The sequence below is a fragment of the Rousettus aegyptiacus genome, unplaced genomic scaffold (genome assembly GCF_014176215.1).
Source record: "Rousettus aegyptiacus isolate mRouAeg1 unplaced genomic scaffold, mRouAeg1.p scaffold_m13_p_9, whole genome shotgun sequence".
Classification (NCBI taxonomy): Eukaryota; Metazoa; Chordata; class Mammalia; order Chiroptera; family Pteropodidae; genus Rousettus; species Rousettus aegyptiacus.
The window spans coordinates 44,960,479-44,970,251 of record NW_023416312.1 but is presented as its reverse complement, the minus strand read 5'-3'; positions in this window follow the sequence as shown (position 1 = coordinate 44,970,251).

The following is a 9,773-nucleotide window of genomic DNA, read 5'->3' as shown; positions in this document are numbered from 1 at the left end:
TTATTCATTTTCCATGTTATAACCAAAATGACATTTCTAACATGCAAATCAGACATTCCCCCAATTAAAAGAAATAAGTGACATCTTATTTCTTTTTAAATAAATACCACACTTCTTTAAACATTAAATATGAGGCTTTTAATTATCTAGCTCACATTCTCCCACTCACTTCCCCCTCAAAACAATATTTGCCTGGATAACTCATACTTATCCTTTAGATCTTATCATAAAGATCACTTCCTCAAGGTTCTTTATTCTGATCCCCTCAGACTAGATCAAAGTCCCTTGTTACACTTTCTAAAGTGAATCTATACTTTTCCATCAGAACTCTTACCTATTTTGCAACTATTAATTTTTGGTCACTCCCCTGAGAATGAGTATTTCATGAGAGAATGAATTCTTTATTTTTGTACTGCTTACCTAAAGTACCTAGCTTAGTGTTTGGAACTAATAGGTGTTTGACAAATATTTGATAAATGAATGAATGAACCTTGTACTACAGTCACACTGAAATACTTAGTTTCTCAGATCAGTCACACACACACACACACACACACACACACACACACCCTATCCCTTTACATATGCTGCCTGGCTTATGCTTTCTTATTCTTTAGGACCCATCTCCACTGCCACCTTTCTTGGGAAACAATTTCTGACTCCCCTGGTTATGGTAAAAAAGAAAAAAAAAAGGTTCACATTCTATCTTCAATTTCTTTCTTTATAATCAGGAGTTGCAAAGGCTGGCTTGTTACTTAAGACCTTCAAATTGAAAATTATATTAGTTACGATACAGAAATAGTAAGATAAAATATGTAACAATAATAATATTAGCTATCATTTATTTTATGCTTACCATTTTATAAGTCAAGGCTTGATGTTTTCTAGCATAATGCAGTGAGTGGCTAAGAGTTCTTATTTTGGAATCAGACTGCCTTAATATCTCTAACTATCTGTGTGAACTTAGAGCACCCACTTAATCTCTCTGTGTCTTTGCTTCTTTATCTGTAAAGTGGGGATACTATAGTATCTATCTCTTAAAGCTATTAGGAATATCAAGTAAATATTTGTAAGGTACTTAGAACAGTGTCTGGGACACAGTATATAAACACATAAAGTATTTGATAAATTGTCAATGTTTCACAGACAAAGAAACAAACCAGTCGGAAAGCTGTGTAATTAAATACTCATTTAAGATTCTAGACTAGCCAAAATATACTTTCTAGAAATAATGGAATACTATCAAAAACTAGGAAAAGTAGCTCAAGTTCTAAGCAAGGAACTTAAGTTGCTCAAATTCTTAGCAAATGTAAAATCATATAACTGTACAAATTATTTTCGGAGTATATTAAAATTCTAGAAAGAGATAGAAAGTTATCAGATAACAGATCAGTCTAATAGTATTAAAAAATCGAAAAACTTATTTCAATCCTAATGCTGGTAAAATCAAAATTTTTCTTTATATTAAATAACAATAATGAAAAACTTACCTACAGAGATTTCTCCATATTAAATACAGACTTTTTCTTTAATTTTCTTTCTTTTTTTTGGTTTAATATATTTCAGAGTACTGACAAATGATGCATATTCAATGTTTTTAATTTTTTTTCAATTAAGAATACCAAATGAACATTTCACAAATCAATTCATGTGGATTTCATCAGTATCTACTGAAGGGGAACTTCATTCTTTAGAAAAGACCATGACTAATACTCAGAAAACTATCTCCAATCAGAAGAATTGTCCAATTTTAGCACTCACCCTTTTGCTTTATTCACTTATGCTCTGTTACACTATACCACATTGGCAGTTTGTGTATGTCCAATCGGAATTAAGTGCCAGATGGCCAGGCAAGAACAAAGTGCTACATTTTAATGTTCAGTACATTTCTAGCTGAATAATAAATATAAAGTTTCAGAAAGTTATATGCCTAAAATGCAACACCCAATTGATTTTAAGCAAATATTATAGTTGTCTCTTTTTTCATGGATATGTACTGATGATTCCTACCGAATATATTTTAAGGCAGAGTTTTCAGTGAGTAGTAAGTCAGTTATAAATATGAAAGTCAGTCTGTGAAGGAATACTTTCATATTAAAACTAGAGTGCTTAGGACTGCACGCAATTGAGCATTTGATAAGCTCAAACTTCTCTAGTAGGTATATGGCTGCTTATTGGGTTGGGATATACGTACATATGCAGTAATAATATTGGTCATTCACTCATTCATTCAGCAACTGTTTCTTGATCAGATTATATCCTTTGCACTGCTCTAAGCATTGGGATTATAATAGTACACAAGAACAGACATAGTCCTTGCCTTTGAGCAGCTTATTGTTAGCTTAACTGAAGAGAAAGATATTAATTTAAAAAACAAACACATGCAAGATGATTATCAGTTTTCCTTCAATATTACTTACATAGACTGTCTAATGCTCTCTTGACACTAAGGATATCTTTTTCTGACTATCCTTTTCCCATTGTCCTTAGAGACCAACAACTAGGCTCATGAGAATAGTATTCTTCTTAACCACACATAACTATTCTGTGTATTGTTTCCTTGAAATTCTGTATTTAAATTTGTGAGAATGCATGTGCTGATGTGCACCCCCCCTTGATTTAATGTCATGGCTTTAACATAATTAAAATACCCATTGCCTTAAGACACTCAAAATAATGAAAATTCCAAGCATTAAGGCATTCTATTGAGGGAGGTTACGGGGACTCAAATGATGTATGAATAATTTCTACCTAAGAGATATTATGTAGAGGGAAGAAAATGGACTGTGGAACTATCCAGATATTAGAATCCTACTTTAGCCACTTATGAGCTATGTGATCTTAGCTAAGTAATTATACCTCTTTGAAACTCATTGTTTTTTACCTGTAAACTAGAATTAATAATATTTCCAACTCAGAGGATTGTAATAAGAATAGTATCTTGTTCATATTAGGCATTCAATAAATGTTAGTTTCTTTTACTTTTACCCATTTGTTTAGGTTGGCTCTAACTATATATTTAGACTATTCAGGTCAAAGAAATGAAGTAATAAAACTATGCTAGTAAGTTTATTATCAATATGTATCTTTTCCTGGTTTCTTTTGCCCTGTCTTTTCAAATTTGAATTTCTTTTATTTTTTTCTTTTTCAATTAAGTTTATTTGGGTAACATTGTTTAATACAGTTATATATCTTTCAGGTGAACATTATAATTTGACATCTGTATATTCTATTGTGTGTTTACTACCCAAAGTCCAGTTTCTTTCAGCTGCCATATATTTGATCCCTTTACCCACTTCACCCTCCCTCAAATTTCTTTGAAAGTGGTGTTTTATTGGTTTGTTTTCCTGAAAAAAAATTTAATCAATAAGAAATTTGAATGACATTAGATGATTTATCTTGTTTCTTTTAAACTCTAACTTTAGAATTTATCATGCTATGCATTTATATAAACCATGCTCAATAGTTTGAGACCTTATTTTTATAACAGGTTATTTTAACAACCTATTTTGATAAGTTAAATCAGGACATCAGAGTAAAATATTAGGGTACTGCAACTTCACCTTAAAGTTGACCATTCATATTACTTGCTTAAATTAAAAAAAAGTGTCCAATTGAGAGTTAATTTAAGATCAAATTCTCTAATTCAAATCGGTTTTTTTCTAAAATGGTAAATTCAACTTCTATTAAAATAATATTAATTCAGTTATTTAATGGAAACAGTTTCTGTCAGAAATTGGATATAATTTGGGAACAGAGTAAAAGTTTGTTTTGAATATCATGTATAACAACAAATTTTTTGGTTTTTAATTTGCACTGAGGATATTATTTTCATAAATTACCAAGAAGACAAGTTTAAAAGAAAGTATAAGATATTAAGGGAAGAGACAAGATGGATAGACTTCCTCCTATCTGTAAGGCTTACCCAATTCTCTCCATCTAAATCTTTTAAATTCAGATTAAATTTTACTGTATGAAGAAGTCTCCATTATTTCTCTTTTTGAATTTTTACAACACTTAGCTTTTTTTGTCTGTACTCAACTTTTTGGACCTGATTTTATCTATTGCCTTATATTAGTAGCCTGTGAGTCTAATCTGATTCTCAAACTTGTCATATTTAGGTGGCACAATCTTTTAAAAATATTTCAATTTGAATCCAGTTAGGCAAACCTATAATTTCTGGTCCACAACTTTTCAAACTACTTCGATTTTTAACTATCTGGCTTGCTTCAATAATTTAAGATACCTTCCTAGACCGTGAAGTATTCTGACTATAACAACTGAGTCCAAGTTTGAATTTCTATCTATAATTTAAGTTACTAGGAAGGAAAAGGTCATAATTTAAACTCTTAGTTTTAAAATTGATGCCTTCAAATAATACCAAAAACTAAGGAGGAGGCTCCATATATAGTTACTGGGTAAATGAGTATATGAATATGTTAAAACAAACATAAAGAAAAAACAATAATTATACCTCCATTATATTTTGTATCTAGTTATTAATTTGCTGACAAATTCACAAGTCATAAATGTAACACATCTAAATCAGAGAAAATATTTTATATAAATCAGTTAATGAATCTATATCAATATTTAAGTTATTAGTTTGTAAAATTTAGAATGTGATTTTCCTTGTAGCTTTGGTAATATGTAAGAAGTCACTGAGCTGCAAAAAAGCACTTTATTTTTCTTTGCTAATAGAAATGCTAATAATTACAAGGATCAGATTGATCTATGGCAACTTTCAAACTCTGGCATCAGTAATAAGGAAATACATGTGACTTATAATTGTAGAAAAATCCTAGTCAATAGGTCTGTTCTTCATTTTGCTCTTTTCTTATTGGTCATGATTAAACTTCTAGTTACAATGTTAGAGACATATTTGCGTAAAGTAGATTAGAAAAAGCTATCATTTGCTGTTTAAAAATAAAAATTACCATCAAAAAGAATTAAAGAATACTTAGGAATAAATTTAATCAAGAAGGTAAAAGATTTGTACATTGAAAACTATAAAAAACTAGTACAATAAATTGAAAAAGACATAAATAAATATAAAGATATCCTACGTTAGTGGGTTGGAAGAAGTAATATTGTTAAAATATCTACACAACCCAAAGTAATTTGCAATCCTTGTCAAAATTCCAATGGTATTTTTCACAGAAAAAAAGTTCTAAAATTCATATAAAACCACAAGACCCTAAGTAGCCAAAGCACTCTTGATCAAGAAGAACAAACTTGGCGTATCACACTTTCTGATTTCAAACAATATTACAAAGTTATAGTTATAATAACAATATGGTGGTGCTGGCAAAAAAAAACCAAGATATATAGATGAATGGATTAGAACAGAGTTTCAGAAATAAACCCATGAATACGTGGCTAACTATTTTAGACAAAGGAACCAAGAATAGAAAATGGGAAAAGGACAGTCTTTTCAACAAATGGTACTAGGAAAACTGGATATTCACATGAAAAAGAATGGGAGTAACATCAAAACATGGTGGAGTGAGAGATGTCCCCGGATCTCTCCCCTTGAAAAAAACAATAAGCTGCATATCTAAAACTCAAGAAAAAACACCCAGACTGCACATCAGTATGTCTGAGTGTGGGATCTGTGCATAAGAGCTACCACAGGTCAGAACTCCAAGTGTTGGGTGGTGGACTGGAAGAAACAAAGAAGCTACCTCTCCTGGCCAGAGCTCCCTGTAGGAGAAGGGGGAGGGAAGAAGGAGCGGTGAGTTCCCTGAACAGCCCTGCCTGGGAATGATGTGAGCTCCACACGGCCAGCAGCAGTGCCCAGTCATCAAGGCAGAAAGCAGAAAAGCAGGGACAGCAGAGAAATAGCAGTTGATTATACCAGCCATGGTTGCATGCAAAATGCAAGGGGGAAATGCATCCCCTATCCCGAAACCCAGAGGGACTATCCCCACATATTCATCGAGACCGAATACCATGGAACCCAAGGGGAATCTGAGGAAATGCTAATGAAACTGTCATTTTCACTGACAAAGAGTGAGGTTGAGGGTAGTGAGCATGATTGAATACCTATAAGAAAAAAAAGGCATTATTAAGACTTTATATAAAGCAAGGATCCAAAAAGACTACTGGAAACCAAAAGAAAAACACCTTTGCAACAGGCTAAAGAGATACCCTTATATAGTAAATATTCTTTCTGGGAAAAAAGCACAAAACACATTCATTAATGCCCAGGCAGAGCAATAGTCCATGAAATACCATGAACAACCAAGGTGACAAGGCATCTCAGAAAGAAAGAGAAAAATCTCCATAAAATAAGCTTATAGACAGACATATGTGACTTAAATGACAGAGAATTCAGGATGGTACTTCTGAAAAAATCTCAATGAGCTCCAAAAAAACTCATATTAACAATTTAAGGAACTGAAAAAACAACTAGATGAGTAGAATGAGTTCATTAGCAAGGATATTGAAACTCTTAAAAAGAACCAGATAAAACTTCTAGAGATGAAGAACACACTGAAAGAGATCAAAAAATGAAACAGTAAGCTTAGGTAATATAGTTGACCAAATGGAGGAAAGGATCAGTGATATCGAAAACAGAAATCTAGAAAAAAAATCAGAAGGAAGAAGAGAGAAATTGAAGAATGAAAAATAATGAAAGAGAGATATAAGACTATCTGATACCATCAGGAGAGGAAACATAAGAATAATGGGCATTATCAAAGGAAAAGAAAATGGGCACAGATTAGAAAGCATTTTCAGACAAATAGTTGAAGAGAATTTCACAAATCTAAGGAAATAGGTGGAGATTGGAATTTAAGAAGTCAACAGAACACCCAATTACCTCGGCCCGAAAAGGCCTTCTCCAAGATACATTGTATTAAAATTATCAAAAACCAATGACAAAGAATAATTCTCAGGACAGCCAGGGAAAAGAAGATAGTAAGCTATAAAGGAAAACCCTTTAGGTTATCGTCAGATTTCTCAGTATAAGCCTTACAAGCCAGAAGTAGTAGAATCAAATACTTAAACTATTAAATGAAAGGAATTACCAGCTGAGAATAATGTTTCCACAAAACTCTCCCTTAAATATGAAGGAGAAATAATGAACTTTCCAGACATACAAAAATTGTGGAGATTTTCAACTACGAGTCTTGCATTATAGGAAACACAGAAAAGGGTCAGCTCACCAAAAACAAAATGACCAAAAAAACCAACATAATTAGGAGTAAGATAACTATCAGGCAAATAGAAGCAGAGGAGTGCAACCCTTAAAAGAACAGGGCATTATAAGCTTAAACAATAAAAAGAGATTTGTTATAGCAAGATAATAATGAACGTTCAGCATACATGGGGACAATTTGAAACAACAATGACTGAAAAGAGGATTCAAAGATCAAAATTCACAAAGGGGATGGAGATAAGGCATGCACAGAAGAAAATGGATGACTGTATATATTTATGTACGAAACTATCCTTTACATATTCATAATGGTAACCATACATCAAAGATTCTGAACTGAAATATATAACTTAAAACAGGAAGGACTAGAGTGAAAACCCACAAAAGCCAACCAAAACAAAGAAAACAGAAACACAAGGACAAGGAAGCAATGGAAACACCAAGCTACCAGAAAGCAAAAGATAAAATGTCTATAAGAAGACCTCATATTTCAATAATCACCCTAAATGTGAACGAACTATACTCACCAATAAAAAGGCACAAGTCACAGATTGGATTAAAAAACACACACAAAACCCATCCGCATACTGCCTCCAGGGGACAAGTCTCAGTTCCAAAGACAAATATAGACTCAAAGTGAAAGGGTGGAAAATGATATTTCAAGCAAAGATGCTCAGATAAAAGTGTGAGTAGTGTATTAATATCAGATTAAATAGACTTCAAAATAAAAATGATAAAGAAAGATATTGAGGGAACTTACATAAAGAGAAAAAGAATCATGCACTAAGAAGACATAAATGTTATTAATACCTATGCTCCCAATCAAAAGTCCCAAAATATGTAAATCAATTACTAACAGAACTAAAGGGAGAAACAGATGAAAATGCTATCGTAGTAGGGTCCTAAATATCCTACTGTCAGATATGATCAGTTCATCCAATAAGAAAAACACGGTAAGTAAAAAACATCCTTAAATGACACATTAGACCAACTGGACATAATTCACATTTATAGAGCCTTCCATCCCAAAGCAGCTGCTTATAAATTCTTGTCTAGTACACATGGAGCATTCTGAAAGATTGACCACATACTAGGACATAGAGCCACAACAAATATAAGAGGGTTGGAATCATGCCAACCATATTCTCTGATCATAAACCTTTGAAACTAGAGATCAGCTGTAAAAAGAAAGTGGGAAGAACCACAAATACATATAGATTAAACATCATGCTACTGAAGAATAACTGGGCAGAAAAGAAATAAAAAGCAAGATCAAGAAATATATAGAAATAAATGATAAGGATAGTACGAAACATCAAATCGGTACAGCCACTTTGGAAAACAGTATGGAGATTCCTCAAAAAACTAATAATCTACCATATATATGATCCAGCAATTTCTCTACTTGGTATTTACCCTAAAGACTTGAAAACCCATATCCAAAAAGTATACTCTAATAGTGAAGCATCAGAAAAAGTGGAAAAAAATATTCCTTTTGCAATTGCAACAAAAAGAATAAAATACCTAGGAATAAATTTAATGAAACATGTGAAGGACCTATATAATGAAAATTATAAAACCCTATTAAAAGAAATCAAAGGAGATACAAAGAAATATAAAGATATTCCATGTTCTTGGAGTGGAAGAATTGACATAGTTAAAATGACCTTATTACCTAAAGCATTATACAGATTTAATACAATCCCCATCAAAATCCCTTTGGCATTTTTTAAAGAAATAAACAAAAAAATCATCAGATTTTTATGGAAGCACAAAAGCCCTCGAATTGCCAAAGCCATCCTGAGAACAAAAACTAGGCTCAAGGCATCATTCTGCCCTACTTCTAATTATATTACAATGTGATAACGAACAAAACAGCATGGTATTGGCAGAAAAACAGACACAAAGACCAGTGTAACAGAATCAAGAGTCCAGATGTATACCTATCTGTATATGGGAAAATAATAATAGACAAAAAAGCCAAACAACAGACAGGGAAGAAAGGAAATCCTCTTCAATAAATGGTGCTAGGAAAACTGGAAAGCCACCTGCAAAAAAAAAATGAAACTAGGCTGTTGTTTATTACCACACACTTAAATTAACCCAAAATAGTTTAAGGGCCTGAATATCAGACCTGAAACAATAAAATGCATAGAAGAAAACATAGTAACTAAACTCAAGACCTTGGGCTTAAAGAGGATTTTATGAATTTGACCTCAAAAGCAAGGGAAGTAAAAGCTAAAATAAATGAATGGGACTACATCAAACTGAAAAGCTGCTCAACAAAATAAACTGTCAACAACTAAAGAGACAACCGTCTAAATGGAACAATATATTTGCTAGCAATGCCTCTCTGATAAGGGTTTAATATCCAAAATATACAAAGAACTCATACAACTTTATAACAACAACAACAACAACAAAACAATCCAATAAAAAATTGGGCTAAGGACCTGAACAGACACTTCTCCATAGAGGACATACAAATGACCAACAAACACATGAATAGATGCTCAACATCACTAGCTATTGGAGAAATGCAAATCAAAACCACAGTGAGATACCTCACACCTGTTAGAATAGCTGTAATCAACCGAACAAGTAATAACAA